This window comes from Neofelis nebulosa, chromosome 3, assembly GCF_028018385.1.
Source record: "Neofelis nebulosa isolate mNeoNeb1 chromosome 3, mNeoNeb1.pri, whole genome shotgun sequence".
Classification (NCBI taxonomy): Eukaryota; Metazoa; Chordata; class Mammalia; order Carnivora; family Felidae; genus Neofelis; species Neofelis nebulosa.
The window spans coordinates 120,433,227-120,451,083 of record NC_080784.1 but is presented as its reverse complement, the minus strand read 5'-3'; the positions used below and the strand labels follow the sequence as shown (position 1 = coordinate 120,451,083).

Sequence of the window (17,857 nt, the reverse complement as noted above, 5' to 3'; positions counted from 1 at the left end):
TTAGCACCTGCTGGCTACTGAAAGGAGTATTTGCTTCAGATATTTTGCACAACATTTAAATAGGCCTAGATTTTTGTAATATCACAGATGGTATGGTATAAATAAGAAGGTCATGTGGACAGTGTTAAAAATTTGGACTTTGCTTTCAACTGGGACTTTTGGAGCCCTTCTCAGTGGCATTGGGTGGTATGTTTATTTACTATTTTTTTCCTATATTAATATATTAATCATTTAAATTCTACTGTATGCAGTACATTGTTCTGGGTGTTTTCAGAGATATCACAGAACAATAAGATTTTTCCCCCATTCATTCATCCTAACTCATGAATAATTGTGTGGGATATAGTAGACATTTCCTCCTTTGCCCCAACATCACCTCCAATATTTGAAGCTTCTTCTGCCTCATGAGATTTCATGTACCTCCCACTAGAGAACCTCCCTCCACAGCCTCCCTTGCATCTAGGCTTGGCCCTTGACCCTGCTCTGATAAGCAGATACGTGGGAGGGACCACTCAGAATGCATTCTGGTAAAGGTGAGGTAGTGGCCATTGCTGCATCCACTTTCCAGAAACTGCAGGCAACAGTAGCAGGAGTACCTAATGGCCAGCATTGTTGGGGTTGGTGGAATTACCTAAGGTCTGCACCCATGGGTAGCAGCTGTGATGCCTTCATGAGACCAGTTCTGTGAAATGGACTTGGACTTCTGGGTTCAGAAGTGTCTATAAGTAGTTGCTTGTCTCTTTGGATTCTATGAGTTACTCAGAATATTTAATGTAGAGAATTACTTGCTATTGCTGTAACTAAGGACATTAATTTATATAAGAAGCTAAAAATTGTCACATCTTTAATGAATCACGAAATAAAGTAAAATCCAAATTTTTGAGTAGATATATTAATGACATAGGATGGAGATAGGGGCTCAAGAAAATAGGAAAGATTGATGGAAGAGGTAGATAGATGTTGAGCTCTGTGGTCTCAATTTATTCAACAAATACTATGAGCTGCTAGTATATACCACATCTGGTATTAGGTGCTTGGGATAAAAAAATGAGCAAGAATGACACAGTTACTGTCTTCATGAAGATGAAAGTCTTATGGAGAAGAACTTAAGTCATTACCACAGCTCTGGCAAAAACTCTGTTGGAATATGAGGATACAGTGTGAACTTATATCAGGGACACTTATGTTTTCAAGAAAAGGAAAGTGAGGCTTCCCAGAGGAGTGTCTTTAAGAACCAATCTGAACATGGGACACCTGGGTGGCCCAGTCTGTTGAGTGTCCGACTTCAGCTCTGGTCATGATCTCATGTTTCATGGGTTTGAGCCCCACATCAGGCTCACTGCTTTCAGCCTGTCAGCAAAGAGCCCACTTTGGATCTTCTGTCCCCCTCTCTCTGCATCCCTATTTGTGCTCTTCCAAAAATAAATAAGTATTTTAAAAAATTAAAAAAAAAAAGAATCAATCTGAACGATGTATAAACTGAAGAGAACTGATAGAGGAGGGTCTTTAGGTAAAGAATGTCCAAGTAAAGATAGCATTTGTAAAACCTTTCTAGTGAGAGAGAATATGACACATTGGAAAGACCTAAAATTTTCTGTGTGGTTGAAATACAGAATATGGAAATAGCTAATGGCCAAGTGGATCTGGAGAAAAACTAAGTATTTTTTTCTTGTGTATTTAACTTTGTGGTGCTAGTATTCTTCTTCCCAAACAAAGATGATTACTCTGGTTGTCCTTAAATACTCCATACTAAGTCCTGACATTAAATGGGGTTTCTGTACAACTGTGTGATGGTGTACTTGGCCAGAACAGGGCCAGTAGCAGTGTTCAAAGGGATGAAGAGACAAAGACATATTTAAGATATATTTAGCAGAATTTGGTCATTGATTAAAAAGATAAATGGAAAGGGATGCAATTAAGATGTTTCTTCTTTATTAGGAAGGCACAGACTTCTGGTTTCTAAGTGGTCTTTCTGTCCACCTGCAATTACCCAGTAAATAAATATAATAATGTTTATGTTTACACATATTTTAATTTAATTAAAAGTACAAATACCTTTAAAAACATAATAGTAATATATCTAAATATGTTCCTCTTCTTTGTTGGTTAGCAAAACTTTAAGTAAAAGACAGAAAATATTTATTTTACTCTAGTGGCTGTGGCAAAATTTGACATTTGCTTTAGATAATACTGGATTTGGATAACACTTAGGCATATATTTGACAAGTTGTATGTAACTTAGTTGTTATATATAACTCTGAAAAATAATAATTTACATTGATATAGTACTTTGTGTTTCTTTTAAAAGATCTTCATTCATTATTTCATCTTATACTCACTTTAAAACTTTGTGAAAGGCAAAATTATCCCCATTAGGTAGATGAGGACATGCTGGCTCATAAAGGTTTAATAATATAAGCTCATTCGTGCTGAAGTAGAACATGGACAAAGACAGGTCTTTGTTCAGAGACAAAGAGAAGAGTTAAGCATTATTTTTATAGTAGGTGCTAGTTTTCAGAAGGGCAAGGATACATATTGTGTAAATGGAGACTCCAGGATTTAAAAAGGATAGAAGATGGGGCACCTGGGTGGCTCAGTTGGTTGAGTGGATGACTTCCGCTCAGGTCATGATCTCACAGTTCATGAGTTCAAGCCCCACATCGGGCCCTTTGCTGACAGCTTAGAGCCTGGAGCCTGCTTCGAATTCTGTGTCTCCCTCTCTCTCTGCCCCTTCCCTGCTCATGCTCTGTCTCTCTCTCTCCTTCAAAAATAAATAAAAACACTAAAAAATTTATAAAAAGGATAGAAGACACATGAACTGCTAACTAGGTAATGAATCACTTTATGATTTGGAAGGTCATGGCAATTTTCTTTAATGTATGTACAACCTGTATCTATTCAAGCGAAGTTAAATAGAGGGTTGATCAACTGTCTCTCAAATATTAGTAAGTAAAGGACCATTAAGGTCATCCATGCAGTATTCTACCTCTTATTCCTTGGGGTTATTTTTGGTTTTGTTTTTTATTTTGGCTTGCATTGCTCTTTTAGGTTAGAGTTATCCTCTGTGCTTGAAGGTGAAGACATTATTTTCTATTGTTTGTGTGTTTGCCTGAAGAGCTTGTACAATACTGAGTTGATTGCACTCAAAACTGTTAGGGGCTTAGGAGCTCAGAGACGCAAATGCATAAAAAAAATGCCTTTCACAACCCAGCTTAGCTTTAGAAGGTAACTTGCTAAGAAAATGCTTATAGCAATGGGATGACACTATTCAGCTCTGTGAGTTGTAGCTGGAAAGCTACAAAGTCATTGCTTGAAGCACTGTATTTATTTATAGATGGACAATTACAAGTAGCTTTGGGGGCTGAAATTTTGTGAAAATATCCACTTATAGAAGTCTCCTGGTTGGCCTACTTATATACATATAAACAGATTTTCTTGGCATGAGGACCAGAGAACTGACAATAAACAAAAATGTGACTGTTAAATAAGATATATGATTACTGGTAACCACAGTGGGCTTTTTGTCAGGTTTAATCAGTTTGAAGAATAAATTAGTGGTGCCTTGAAAATTATGAAATATAATTCCTTGTATAGAAGCCAATTAATTTTTATTTTCTAAAAACAAAATTAATGATAGGTAATCAAGTACAGAATTTAAAAATTGTTAAGTGCTGAAAAACAACCACACACATACACAAACATACAGCTTCCACGTGCATATGTTTTTTTCTATTATTATTATTATTATTATTATTATTATTATATAGTTTGTAAATGATCTCTAAAGAGCCACAGCCTATTCTGCATATGTTATCAAGCTGAGAACTCTAATTGGACAGTAGCCCATTGGTATATTTGCAAGTGCGGTTAGAGGGAAGGAATGGCGGGAAGAAACATGAAGTGCCAGACTTGAGAGTGGAAGAGCATCTTGTTATATTATTTCTTAATTGGGTTTGACTGTGGAAGACTTCGAAAGAGAAATTATTTAGGAGAAACAAGACTTATTCTCCTGGATAGGAAGTTTTAGAAACAGCATGTGTAATGACTATGTTAATAGAAGTGTCATGTTAAGTACTGTAGGCTTTCTCGCATCACTGAGATTCAAGGAAATATTCCATCACTAGTGAGTCAGAAAGCTTGACTTTTACTGAAAAATGATTAAATAAGAGGGAAAAGACTTCCAGCTAATTAGTTGGCTGGACTTATATGGACATTATCTTGAAACCCCTTTATAGGAAATTTCAACCGCATGGTCAGACCTTAGAACTGTTTTGATCCAAAACTAATTTCCTCAAGTGAGTAGTTAGAAATTGCTTTCTTGTAACAATTTCAAAAGGAATGAAATAGAGGAAAGAAGTGGGTTCATAAAATGAAGGGCAAATGGTCTGATTAAAACACACACACACACACACACACACACACACACACACACGTCCCTCCATAGCAGGTAAGAGAGGTTTGGGGAAGGGAAAAAGAAAGAGAAAAACATCAGTGATCCCCATTATTTTCTTTAAATATTTATTTTTAAATTACTCCAGAAAAATTTTTATCTTTATTCGTTTTAAGAAGAAATAAATTAATATACGGTGGCATATGAGCTATTTTAAAAACATATATACAATAATCACCAATGAAAACATTTTTTAGTGTGGAAACTTATGTTTATTCATAAGGTATTTTCTTCTTAATGAACAAACTTGGCGCTTCTTTGATCCATTCTAGAAGCTCTGATATGATTGCTCTGTTCAATCTAAGATTTTAAAAGTGTCTCTTAACTGGATTATCTGTTGAACAACATGAGATGACTTAGAGGAGTTGAATGCTAAGATTCATTTGCAATGATAACCAACATTACTATTTAGAGCGTTTGTGGAGATGAAGCCGTCCTCCTTTTCTGAGAGAAAATTGACTAAGTGCCCTTTGAATATTCCATAGGACCCCATTTACACTGTATTTCTTCACCTTGTTCCCTGCAGTGATGACAGCTGTATTTAAATTCAGTGTCCAGGATTTCAATTGCTGTATCCAGATTCTTAAACCATCTCTTAATTGCCTACACTGCCTGAGTATTCGGCCAAAATTCAGGCGGGCAACATCAGTCTGAGAGGACAATTTCCCGTGAATTCTGCTTTAGCCTGTCCAGTTCCATGAGTTCTTTAGGATTGTTTCTTTTATGATGGCTTTCCCCATGAAGCCTCCACCCAAAGCAGTCAAGGAAGTATCAAGAGGTACCAGAGTAAAAATGAGGTTTTCTTATAAATATGACTTTTTCTGAAAATGGACACCAGTCTGTGTGAGATAGTATTTCAGCATCTTATTAAAAGCAAAAGGTTTGGGGTGCCTGGGTGGCTCAGTTGATTAAGCGTCCAACTCTTGGTTTTGGCTCAGGTCATGATCTCATGATCAGGTTCATGAGTTCAAGACCTGCATGGAGCTCTGCATGGACAGTGTGGAGCCTGCTTGTGATTCTCTCTCTCTCCCTCTGTCTCTGCCCCTCCTCTGCTCACACACACACATTCTCTGTCTCAAAATAAATAAGTAAACTTAAAAAATTAAAGCGAAAGGTTTTATGAACTCCCTTCCTTTTAATAAGTGGTACTTTTCTAATAAATCTCAGTTGGCCCTGGCTAACACTTCTAAATTTGCTTTACACATGTTTCATTGAATCTAAGATGCCAGTGGTTCTCAGATAATGCATTATTTGTTATATAAGATAGAAAAAAAAGATGACATAATACTAAGACCCTGGGCTCCTAAGACTCTTAAAGTTATCTCTATTTCAGAGTAAATGTGATTATAAAATAGAAGGAATATGATATTGCTAACCTCCTCTGCACCTGAATCCACCTTTTTCCTAGTTGGTGAGACCTAAACCACATAGATACCTCAAATGAGCTATAAACTTGTCTTGAATGTAGCCATTCTGGAAAGGTAGAATTTCTAGAATGTTTAACAGAAAAAAGGTTTCAGGCAGCATTGTGGATTCTGTAGCATATGTGGATTTAAGGGATAGATATTTCATTCCTTGAGTTTTACAAATTGAGTTCACTGTCTTATGCTTTACACTGGATCATATCTGTCTCTCCACCCTGCCCCAGCCTGTAGGAATCAGGTAATGTAGGGGATTTGTTATGGGGACCTCAGCTTCCTTTCCCTGGCCCTGCGTGAGAGTATGTGGATATATGGGGGCAGATCATGGCAATGCTTTTTTCTCCCTTGGACACTTTGTGTGATAATAATTTTTTATAAGAGATAATTAATCTTAGCAATTCTTTCCTTAGCCCTCTTCAAGAGTTCTCCATGGGAGAGAGTATCTATTTCCCAGGGTTTTCTATTTGGTGTCTATGCTGGGTTGTGATCTTCCTTGATGGCATTTTCTGCTTTGAACGCTTGATAGAAAGCTGCCTCTTAACCAAATACCTTTTATTCATTTAACAGTTATAGTTTGGTGTCTTTGTTTCAGGCACTGTTATATTATGGGTCATTCAGAACATTATTTCTGTAAACAACAAGCATTGACTGTTTTTGGGCAAAGACTTGATGGTGACAAATGAGCCAGGTGGATATCTGATGGAAGAGTGTCTCTGAGAGGGAATGGCAAGGACAAAAGCCTTTCAGTGGAAACATGCATAGTGCATTTGAAGAACACGGCCATGAGGAATAGAGTGAACAGGAAAATAGTGGTAGAAAATAAGAACAGAGAAGTCGAGGAGAGGATAGGCCAATTTAAAAGACTCAATTTTTACTCTGAGTGAGATGGAAAGGCACTAAAGGAATTTATACAAAAAGTAACATTCTGATTTTATTTTTAAAGAATCTCTTGACTCTATGTGGAGAAAACACACTGTAGCATGGAAGGGGGAAAGCAGTGAGACACATAGAAGGCTAATGCCGTAATTGAAGAGAAAGATCATGGTGGTTTGTGCCAGGGATCTAGTGGAAAAGGTGGTAAGTGGTGGCCTGGTCCAGGACAGGGAAAGTAGCCAGGTTTACTTTTAATTTCTTCTTCTTCGTCTTATTATTATTAAAATCTAAATCCAAGTTAGTTAACATATAGTATAATAATGATTTCAGGAATAGAATTTAGTAATTCATCACTTACACATAACACCCAGTGCTCATCTCAACAAGTGCCCTCCTTAATGTACCTTGCCCATTTAGCCCATCCCCCCCACACCCCTCCAGCAACCCTCAGTTTGTTCCCAGTATTTAAGAGTCTCTTATGGTTTATTTCCCTCTCCGTTTTAATATTATTTTTGTTTTCCTTCCCTTATGTTCATGTTTTGTATCTTAAATTTCACATATGAGTGAAGTCATATGATATTTGTCTTTCTCTGACTGACTTACTTCGCTTAGCATAGTGCACTCTAGTTCCATCGACGTTTTTGCAAATGGCAAGATTTCATTCTTTGTGATTGCTGAGTAATACTCCATTGTGTCTATACACACACACACACACACACACACACACACACACTACATCTTATTTATCAATTTATCTCTTGATGGACATTTGGGCTCTTTCATACTTTGGCTATTATAGATAGTGCTGCTATAAACATTGGGATGTATGTGACCCTTTGAAACAGCATACCTATGTCCCTTTATTTATTATAAATAAATAGTGCAATTGTTGTGTCATAAGGTAGCTCTATTTTTAATTTTTGAAACTTAAAATTACTGTTTTCCAGAGTGGCTGCAGCAGTTTGCATTCCCACCAGCAGTGCAAAAAGGTTCCTCTTTCTCTTCATGCTTGCCAACATCTGTTGTTGCCTGAGTTGTTAAGGTTAGCCATTCTGACAGGTGTGAGGTGGTATCTCATTGTGGTTTTGATTTGTATTTCCCTGATGATGAGTGATGTTGAGCATTTTTTCATGCGTCTGTTAGCCATTTGGATATCTTCTTTGGAAAAGTGTCTATTCATGTATTTCACCCATTTCTTCACTGGATTATTTGTGTTTTGGGTGTTGAACTTGATAAGTTATTTATAGATTTTGGATACTAACTCTTCATCTGATATGTCATTTGCAAATATCTTCTCCCATTCTGTTGCTTGCTTTTTAGTTTTGCTGATCATTTCCTTTGCTGTGCAGAAAATTTTCATCTTGATGAGGTCCCAATAGTTCATTTTTGCTTTTGTTTCCCTTGCCTCCGGAGACATGTCAAGTAAGAAATTGCTGCAGCTGAAGTCAAAGAAGTTGTTGCCTGTTTTCTCCTCTAGGATTTCAATGACTTCCTGTCTTACGTTTAGGTCTTTCATCCATTTCAAGTTTATTTTTGCGTATGGTGTAAGAAAGTGGTCCAGGTTCATTCTTCTGCATGTCACTGTCCAGTTTTCCCAGCACCACTTGCTGAAGAGACTGTCTTTATTTGACTGGATATTCTTTCCTGCTTTGTCGAAGATTAGTTGGCCATACATTTGTGGGTCCATTTCTGGGTTCTCTATTCTGTTCCATTGATCTATGTGTCTGTTTTTGTACCAGTATCATATTGTCTTGATGATTACAGCTTTGTAATACAGCTTAAAGTCCAGAATTGTGATGCTTCCAGCTTTGGTTTTCTTTTTCAACTTTGTTTTGGCTATTTGGCATCTTTCAGGGTTCCAAACAAATTTTAGAATTATTTGTTCTAGCTCTGTGAAGAATGCTGGTATTATTTTGATAGGGATTGCATTTGATGTGTAGATTGCTTTGGGTAGTATTGACATTTTAACAATATTTGTTTTGTCAATCCATGTGTATGGAATGTTTTTCCATTTCTTTGTGTCTTCTTCAATTTCTTTCATAAGCTTTCTGTAGTTTTCAGTGTATAGATCTTTCACCTTTTTGGATAGGTCCATTCCTAAGTATTTTATGGTTCTTGGTGCAATTGTAAATGGGATCGATTCCTTGATTTCTCTTTCTGCTGCTTCATTATTGGTGTATAGGAATGCAACTGATTTCTGTGCATTGATTTTATATCCTGCAACTTGGCTGAATTCATGTGTCAGTTCTAGCAGTTTTTTGGTGGAATCTTTTGGGTTTTCCATGTAGAGTATCATGTCATCTGAGAAGAGTGAAAGTTTGATTTCCTCCTTACTTGTTTGGATGCCTTGTATTTCCTTTTTTGTTTGATTGCTGAGACTAGGACTTCCAACGCTATGTTGAATAATAGTGGTGAGAGTGGACATCCCTCTTGTGTTCCTTACCTTAGGACAAAAGCTCTCAGTTTTTTCTCATTGAGGATGCTATTAGCAGTGGGTCTTTCATGTATGGCCTTTATGATCTTGAGGTATGATCTTTCTATCCCTACTTTCTTGAGGGTTTTTATCAAGAAAGGATTCTGAATTTTGTGAAATGTTTTTCTGCATCTATTGAGAGGATCATGTGGTTCTTATTTTCTCTTTTATTAATGTGATATATCACATTGAATGATTTGCAGATATTGAACCAGCCCTGCATCCAAGGAATAAATCCAATTGATTGCGGTGAATAGTTCTTTTAATGTATTGTTGGGTCCAGTTTGCTAGTATCTTGTTGAGAATTTTTGCACCCATGTTCATCGGGTAAATTGGTCTGTAGTTCTCCTTTTTAGTGGGGTCTTTGTCTGGTTTTTGAATCAAGGTAATGCCGGCTTCATAGAATGAATTTGGAAGTTTTCCTTACATTTCTATTTTTCTATTTTTTTGGAAGAGCTTCAAAAGAATAGGTGTTAACTTGTCTTTAAATGTTTGGTAGAATTTCTTACATCTTTTATGTCCCAGATAATAAATACACCATTCTTCCAAGGAGATCTGGTTTATTGTAGTGGCGAATGGTATTTAGAAATCCAAATCTGGGTGCTTATTGTTATGATCTGTCATTCTTGTATCACACTGTTTTATTATAGAGGCTTTGTAATGTGTTCTAATATCCTCTAGTGGCTCTTTTCATACTTCATTCATTTTAGTGTTTATTTAGCATTTTAACATGCATTTTTGTTTTTTTCCTATGAAGTTTAGTATCAACTTTTCTAGCCATGGGGGGGAAATGTTTTTGTTATTTTTACTGGCACTATATTTATAAATTAGCTTAGGGAGAACTGATATCTTGATAATGTGGTCAGATCCAAGAAAAATGTATCTGTCCACCCGCTACTACCTATTTTTCTTGTTTTGAAAGTTTTTAAATACAGAAAATAACCAATTATTAAGTTTATTACTAAATATTTTATCTTTATCATCATTACAATATTTGTGTACTTTTCCTTTATTTTTTTCTTTTAAGTGGTCATTATTGGTGTATATAGAGGTCTTTGATTTTTACATGTTAATTTTATAGTCTGCTACCTTGCTGAATTATTTTTGTGATTTTTTTTTTTGGTCAGTTTTATTATTGATTTTCTAGTGTTTTCCAGGCAGAGTATCATACTATTGGCAAATACACATGGTTTTGCCTCTTTGAAATCTTTTATGCCTCTAACTGATGCCCTCAGAACATTACAAAATATTAGTGGATATAATGGGTATCCTTATCTCTGATTTTTGTGAAAATTCTTATAGTATTTACCTTTGTATAAGATACTGACTAGAGGATTGAGTAATATATTTTATTACTTTAAGGATGTATCCAATCATTTGTATTTTCGTGAATTTTGTATTGGAAATGGGCACTGAATTTTGCCAAGGCCTTTTTCAACATTTATGGAGAAAATATATTTTTTCTTCTTAGATCAAGTAATTTGGTGAATCATATCAATAGATTTCCTAATAATGGGCTATCCCTGTATTCTTAGCTTAAATCCCACTTAGTTTTGACATATTATTTTCATAATGGAGTGTCAGAGTGTCTCTGCTAATATTTAGGAATTTTCCACTGGTGTTCATAAGTGATAGTAATCTGTAATTTTCTTTAGTGCGTGTGGAAAATTAATCAGGTATCAGTTTCAAAGTTATAATTGCTTCATTAACATAATTTGGAAGTTTCCTTAATTTTCTGTACTCTGAAGAAATTTATATAGCATTGGAAATATCTTGACTCTAAAGGTGTGGTAAAATTTCCTCATAGAGTCATCTGACTGGTATGTGTGTGTGTGTGTGTGTGTGTGTGTGTGTGTGTGTTTGAATTAGCTCCTCGACAACTTTCTCTGTTTCTTCTATGGAAATTAGATTGACTTATATCTTCTATTTCCACTGACCTCAGTTTTGATAAACTATATTTTCCTATAAAATCCATTTCATGCAGATTTGTAAATTATTTGCACAGAGACTGCAAAGTAGTTGCTTATGATGTTTTAAACTTTGGCTATATCAGTAATTATTTCTCTCATTTATTTCTTATTTTGTATATTTATGTTTCTTCCTCTTTAGATTAAGTTAATATTTTTTATTTTCATTGTAGTTTCTGAAAGAATTAGAATTTTGGTTTATTAACGTGTCTACAGTTTTTCGTTTTTAATCTCATTACTTTTTGCTTTTATCTTTTTATTTTTTCCTAGATTTTTAAATTGGAAATTTAGTCCACTTATTTTCATTCTTTTATTTCATTGATAGAGATATTTAAAAATTAGTATTTTCCTTTGTTCTCTTCTTTAAATGCATTCCACAGATAGTGTGTAAGAGAAATATCCTGATCCTGGAAACAACATGGATGAATCTCAAAAACATGCTGTCTGGGGCGCCTGGGTGGCGCAGTCGGTTAAGCGTCCGACTTCAGCCAGGTCACGATCTCGCGGTCCGTGAGTTCGAGCCCCGCGTCAGGCTCTGGGCTGATGGCTCGGAGCCTGGAGCCTGTTTCCGATTCTGTGTCTCCCTCTCTCTCTGCCCCTCCCCCGTTCATGCTCTGTCTCTCTCTGTCCCAAAAATAAATAAAAAACATTAAAAAAAAAAAATTAAAAAAAAAAAAACATGCTGTCTGAAAGAAGGCAGACATAATAACTACATTTGATGTGGTTCTGGTCACATGATATTCTAGAAATGTATATTTTACACAAATCAAATCAGTGGTTTCTTATTCTGGGTGTGGTATTGAAGATATAGACTGCACAACACTGTGAGCTATATTTTTGTTAGGATGGTTATATGCATGTATAAGTTTGTGAAAACATGAAATGCACCCATAACAGTATACTTACAGGTGCATTTTATTGCATGTGACTTCTTGTAACTATATCTCATAATTCTAATTAAAAATAAGCATGATAATGCCTCACTATGAAAATGGAAACTTACTGTATAATGTCTACCTAGATTTGTAAGATTCTCAGATTCCTGGTTGGACTACTTTCTTAATCTGACATTTGTTCAGTGACCATAGAGAAGTTACTAACATTTTTTTTTTGAGAACAGAGCAACAATTTTCCCTACATTTGAAATGCTGTATAATTTACTTCCTTTTGGAGATAATTAAAACTTGTTTCAATTTTATTTGTTTGATATTAGCATAAAGAGGATCATGTTCAACTTCTTAATTTTAGAATACATTCATAGTATCATAATGCTTCAGTTTTCTCAACTGTAAAATAGGGATAATATTACTTGCCTTATATTATTATATGAAAATTAAATGATGTAATGTTTATAAAACTCAGCCTAGTATTTAAATTAAATAATTGATTACAAATTTTAGTAAGCAGTACTCCCAACGAAGCTAAAGACAAAATGATACTATTATTATCTAGTGGGCATGACTGTCTTCCTGGCTTTATTTGGAACAAAAAACATTTGGGAATAGAGTAGCAGTACTATAATTACCTAGCTAGTACAATTAAACTAGAGAAAGAAATGAGGTATAAAATGTGCAAATTAAGAAGAGAGCCCTTATTTTTTGAATGCTTATATAACTGGAAAACATAAGAGAAATGAAATAAAAATTATTGGAAAATATAAGAGAATTCAATGAGATTTGGTTGCGAAGATCCAAAAGTCAATGATAGCTTCCTATATACAAATAACTGCCATTTATAAAATGAATATACATTTCAACTGTGTGCAAAAACATATTATATGAGGAAAATTATTGCAGCTTTGTTTGTAATATAAAGGAGTAGAGACAAAAACCGTCAGTCAATAGAGATCTGATTTAGTAAGTTACAGAATTCTTATGGAATATTAAGTCACTGTAAAAAAATGAGACATGTATATACTAGTATATGCATGGTACACTACATTGTATAAAACGTGCTTCCACTGTGTAATAAAGGGCATGTGGTGTGCATGTGTGTATGTACACACACATATGTGTCTAAAATATTTCCAAATTTGTACTTAAAAACTGGAAATAGCAGAAGCACCTGGGAGGCTCAGTTGGTTGAGCATGGGACTTTGGCTCAGGTTATGATCTCATGGTTCATGGGTTCAAGCCCCGTGTCAGGCTCTGTGCTGATAGCTCAGAGCTTGGAGCCTGCTTTGGATTCTGTCTCCCTCTCTGCCCTTTTCCTGCTCATGCTCTGTCTGTCTGTCTGTCTGTCTCTCAAAAATAAATAAACAAAAAATATTTATTAATAATAATTTAAAAAAGAACTGGAAATAGTGGTTGCTCTTGGAGAGGGCTCTGGGGGTATGGGAACAGAGGTGGGCCAGTAATATTTTCATTATATATACCCTTTGTATGAATGTTCTATTGCTGCATAATAAATTACCACAAACTTAAACAACTTAGACAGCTTCAAACAACATCCATTTATTGGTTCAGTCTTTAGGTTAGATGCACAGCTATCTCAGATGAGTTCTTCACTCAGGGTCTCATAAGGTCAAAATCAACTTGCGTGGGCTCTCAGCTGGCAGCTCTGGGGAAGAGTCCGTTCCAAGCTCATTTAGGTTGTTGGTAGAATCCAGTTCCTTGAAGGTATAGGTCTGAGGTCTTGTTTCCTTACCAACAATTAGCTAGACTGTTTTCTGTCATAGAGGCTCTCCACATCCCTCTTATATGGCCCTATCTATCTTCAAACCAGCCAGGATGAGTTGAGCCCTTGTCATGCTTCAAATTTCTCTGACTTCTTTCCCTACTAGCCTGAGAAAACTTAATTTTATACGGCTCATGTGATTATATCAGACCCAACCCATATAATATAATCACTGGATGGCAAGGGTCATGGGCCATTCTGAACTTATACCTTCCATATTTTAATAAGGTTCAGTTTTTTATATGAGAATATTATTCTCCTAAAATAGAAACCTGCTAATAAAAAGATTATAATGAAACATTTAAAAACAACTTCTAATTATCCTATGTTTAAAAAGGACTGATAATAAGTTGCTCCAAGATTAGAAAAAGGATGAAAGAAGATAATGCATATAAAAATGTTCTTTAAATGATAAAGTCATCAACAAATTTTAGTTATACTTTTTAAAACTATTACTGTTATTATTACAACTATTATTAGAAACATGTTAGTCATGCCATTGCATGAGTATTAATGGGAGAACACACAATAAATGTATTTAAAGGTAGTGATAAGCAGTCATGGTGAGTGATTAAACATATACAAAGATTATGGCCTAGAAACAGTGCATATTTAACTTTAGATTCATGTGGGTAAAAGAAATAGCCAGTGGTCCTCTAGTATAGTAGTTTTTAAAGTTTCCAAAGATGTATAAAACTTTCCCTCCAATGCTATTTTATTATCAGAGGAGACCCTTGAAGTTATGGCAGCCATTATCGAGATCACATATTTTTACTCAGTTCCAGAGTCTTGGAATTTCATTGAACAGGTATTGCCAGACATTGGGAACCATTAGGGTCTCATATTTACTTTCCATGAAGAACTTAATTAAAATTGCTTTTGATATTTAGAAAATGGGAAAATTAAGGTTATTAGGAATTAAGGAGGAGATCACAAAAATGGCATGACAGATATAATATTTTCTTTAAAATATCTCCACAATATATGTTTGGGAGAGAAATCAAATGTTGCAGGCTTTGCAATCCAACGTCCATCCTATTAGGCGAAAGATGGCTAATGTGAGAGAGTAACGGTGGAATAAGAGGTCCTAGCATATTCTGATGGTTTCCACTGGGTTCTGAAGTGGAATTTTGGGGAGGAGGGTTAGAGCTCCTGAACCAGCCTGGGCACTGGGGTGTAGGAGTGAATTCTCCATGGAGATGTACAGCTGTGTAAATGAAGGTCAAAGTTGGTTTTTTCCACCCCCCAAAGGTAGGAAATAATGGGAGGAACTGTTATGTTCTTCTTTCCTTTATGTGTGATGCTCTTTTATTTGTTCTATATTGGGTCTGCAGGTTTGCCCAGTTTCACTTCTCTTGCCCTCTTGCTTGCTCCTGCAGCAGTATCTGCCCCTCATACTAAAACACCACCAGCTATTCCCATGGAGGCTCTGGCTCCTTACACCGCATCCAGACTTAGATGAAATACTGAACCAGGGGCCTGACATATAGCCTCCCAGCAGCTGACTGGAAGCACTGGGCAAGAATCAATGCCCTGAGACAAATTTTGACCAATGAGATAGAAGAGATGGGAAGCCAGCAGATAAATTTCTTTTCCATTTTCTACCTGATGGACTCTTCCAAGGCAGGATGATTCCATGGAGGCTGTCTGGATAAGGCCTTCATGATATGAAAGCAACCTTTATTTTCTTTAAAGCTATGGCTAACTCAGCAATTCATATCTTGTATTTGATTTTTCTGTTTCACTTCCTTTTATTCCACATTCTGGATACCCTGAGATTGAATGACCCAATAAGATATGAGTTATTAGTAGATAAACTTTGCCTCTTGCTGTTTTCTGGGGAATGTAGGCTAAGACCCATTCATTCATTCATTCATTCAGCAAATACTTATTGAATGAACATTATTACTAGGTGAAATTATTATTAGTGTCTGCTATGTGCCAGGCAGTATTTAAAGTGCTCGGGGCACACCAATGAACAAAGTAGACAAAAACCCTTGCCTTTGCAGAGTTACTTTCTAGTGGAGAGAGAGAAAATGAATAATAAACATATTACAAAAGTAAATTTTAGGGTATGATAGAAAGTGATAAGAAAACATAACCAGCTTCATCTTCTAGTTTTTCTTCCATCATTCTCCTTTTCTTCCCTGAAACCCATCTTCAATACTACTGCTGATAATATTCCTAATGTGTAAAGTTGAAGTCTCATCTCTTACCATCTCCTCTTTTCCTTTACAGACCAGCAACGCTGAACTACTTACAGTTTCCTCTCCTACAGAGTTCTTCTCCAATGCTGTTTATCCTCTCCATGCCTCTGCGTAGTCTGCTGCTTTTGCTGGAAGACCTCCATATTTTCTAGCTGATCTGAGACTCCACCCCAGATCATCTTTTCAGGAAATCTTACCTGACCATTTCCCTCTACCTCTCTAACCTTTTTAGGGGCCTTTATGGGATCCCCAAATTCCCTTATAAATATCTTTATCATTACACACCTATTTTTTTTCCCCTAAGTGTCACTATTTCTGTGTTTGCAGCTTTTATTAATCTGAGAATTCATTGGCCACAGGGACTATGCCGTGTTTACTGTTTTACTCCTAACACTTAGCATAGTGCTCAGTAATTTTGTTTTATTTTTTTATTTTATTTTATTTTTTATTTTTTTTCAATATATGAAATTTATTGCCAAATTGGTTTCCATACAACACCCAGTGCTCATCCCAAAAGATGCCCTCCTCAATACCCATCACCCACCCTCCCCTCCCTCCCACCCCCCATCAACCCTCAGTTTGTTCTCAGTTTTTAAGAGTCTCTTATGCTTTGGCTCTCTCCCACTCTAACCTCTTTTTTTTTTTTTTTTGTTCCTTCCCCTCCCCCATGGGTTTCTGTTAAGTTTCTCAGGATCCACATAAGAGTGAAAACATATGGTATCTGTCTTTCTCTGTATGGCTTATTTCACTTAGCATCACACTCTCCAGTTCCATCCACGTTGCTACAAAGGGCCATATTGCATTCTTTCTCATTGCCACGTAGTACTCCATTGTGTATATAAACCACAATTTCTTTATCCATTCATCAGTTGATGGACATTTAGGCTCTTTTCATAATTTGGCTATTGTTGAGAGTGCTGCTATAAACATTGGGGTACAAGTGCCCCTATGCATCAGTATTCCTGTATCCCTTGGGTAAATTCCTAGCAGTGCTATTGCTGGGTCATAGGGTAGGTCTATTTTTAATTTTCTGAGGAACCTCCACACTGTTTTCCAGAGTGGCTGCACCAATTTGCATTCCCACCAATAGTGCAAGAGGGTTCCTGTTTCTCCACATCCTCTCCAGCATCTATAGTCTCCTGATTTGTTCATTTTGGCCACTCTGACTGGCGTGAGGTGATATCTGAGTGTGGTTTTGATTTGTATTTCCCTGATGAGGAGCGACGTTGAGCATCTTTTCATGTGCCTGTTGGCCATCTGGATATCTTCTTTAGAGAAGTGTCCATGTTTTCTGCCCATTTCTTCACTGGGTTATTTGTTTTTCAGATGTGGAGTTTGGTGAGCTCTTTATAGATTTTGGATACTAGCCCTTTGTCCGATATGTCATTTGCAAATATCTAGTAATTTTGTTTTAAATAAATGACTAAATTAAAATATGTAGAAGTGAAGTTCAAGGATTGTGAGGTATAGAATTGCCACTGGAAGGGCTAGAGAAGCAGGGCATTTGGAGACACGAAATAGGTAACATCAAAGATAAGTGGGAATAGATTTTGGATTGGTTCAGTGAACAGTTGGCTTCCATTTCTGGGCTCTGAATTAGATCCTGTGTAGATTAATTGCCAAAAATGGCTTGATTCCCTACCCAGTCATCCTGTTACAGTTCTTATATCTCTTCCCTTCAGTAATTTGTGTCTTTTTCCTCACCTGTTTCTACACCTCTTGAATTAGGACTGCATTTTTGACTCTCTTAGATCAAAGGAGTTCAGTGGATGTGACTGTTTTGAGCATAA

The 17,857-nt window shown here is 36.1% G+C and overlaps 1 long non-coding RNA gene across 2 annotated transcripts in view; it reads left to right on the top strand.

Annotated features, from left to right (window-relative positions):
- Positions 1–17,857, top strand: part of LOC131507250 (uncharacterized) — a 108,173-nt gene that overhangs the window by 66,904 nt on the left and 23,412 nt on the right. Inside the window, exon 3 of one of the 2 annotated variants that reach the window (XR_009259410.1) lies at positions 16,099–16,357. The exons of the other annotated variant lie outside the window; for it this stretch is intronic. This is a non-coding gene — a long non-coding RNA (uncharacterized LOC131507250). Of the gene's footprint in view, positions 1–16,098; positions 16,358–17,857 lie in introns of those variants that run through there. 2 annotated transcript variants of the gene reach the window in all.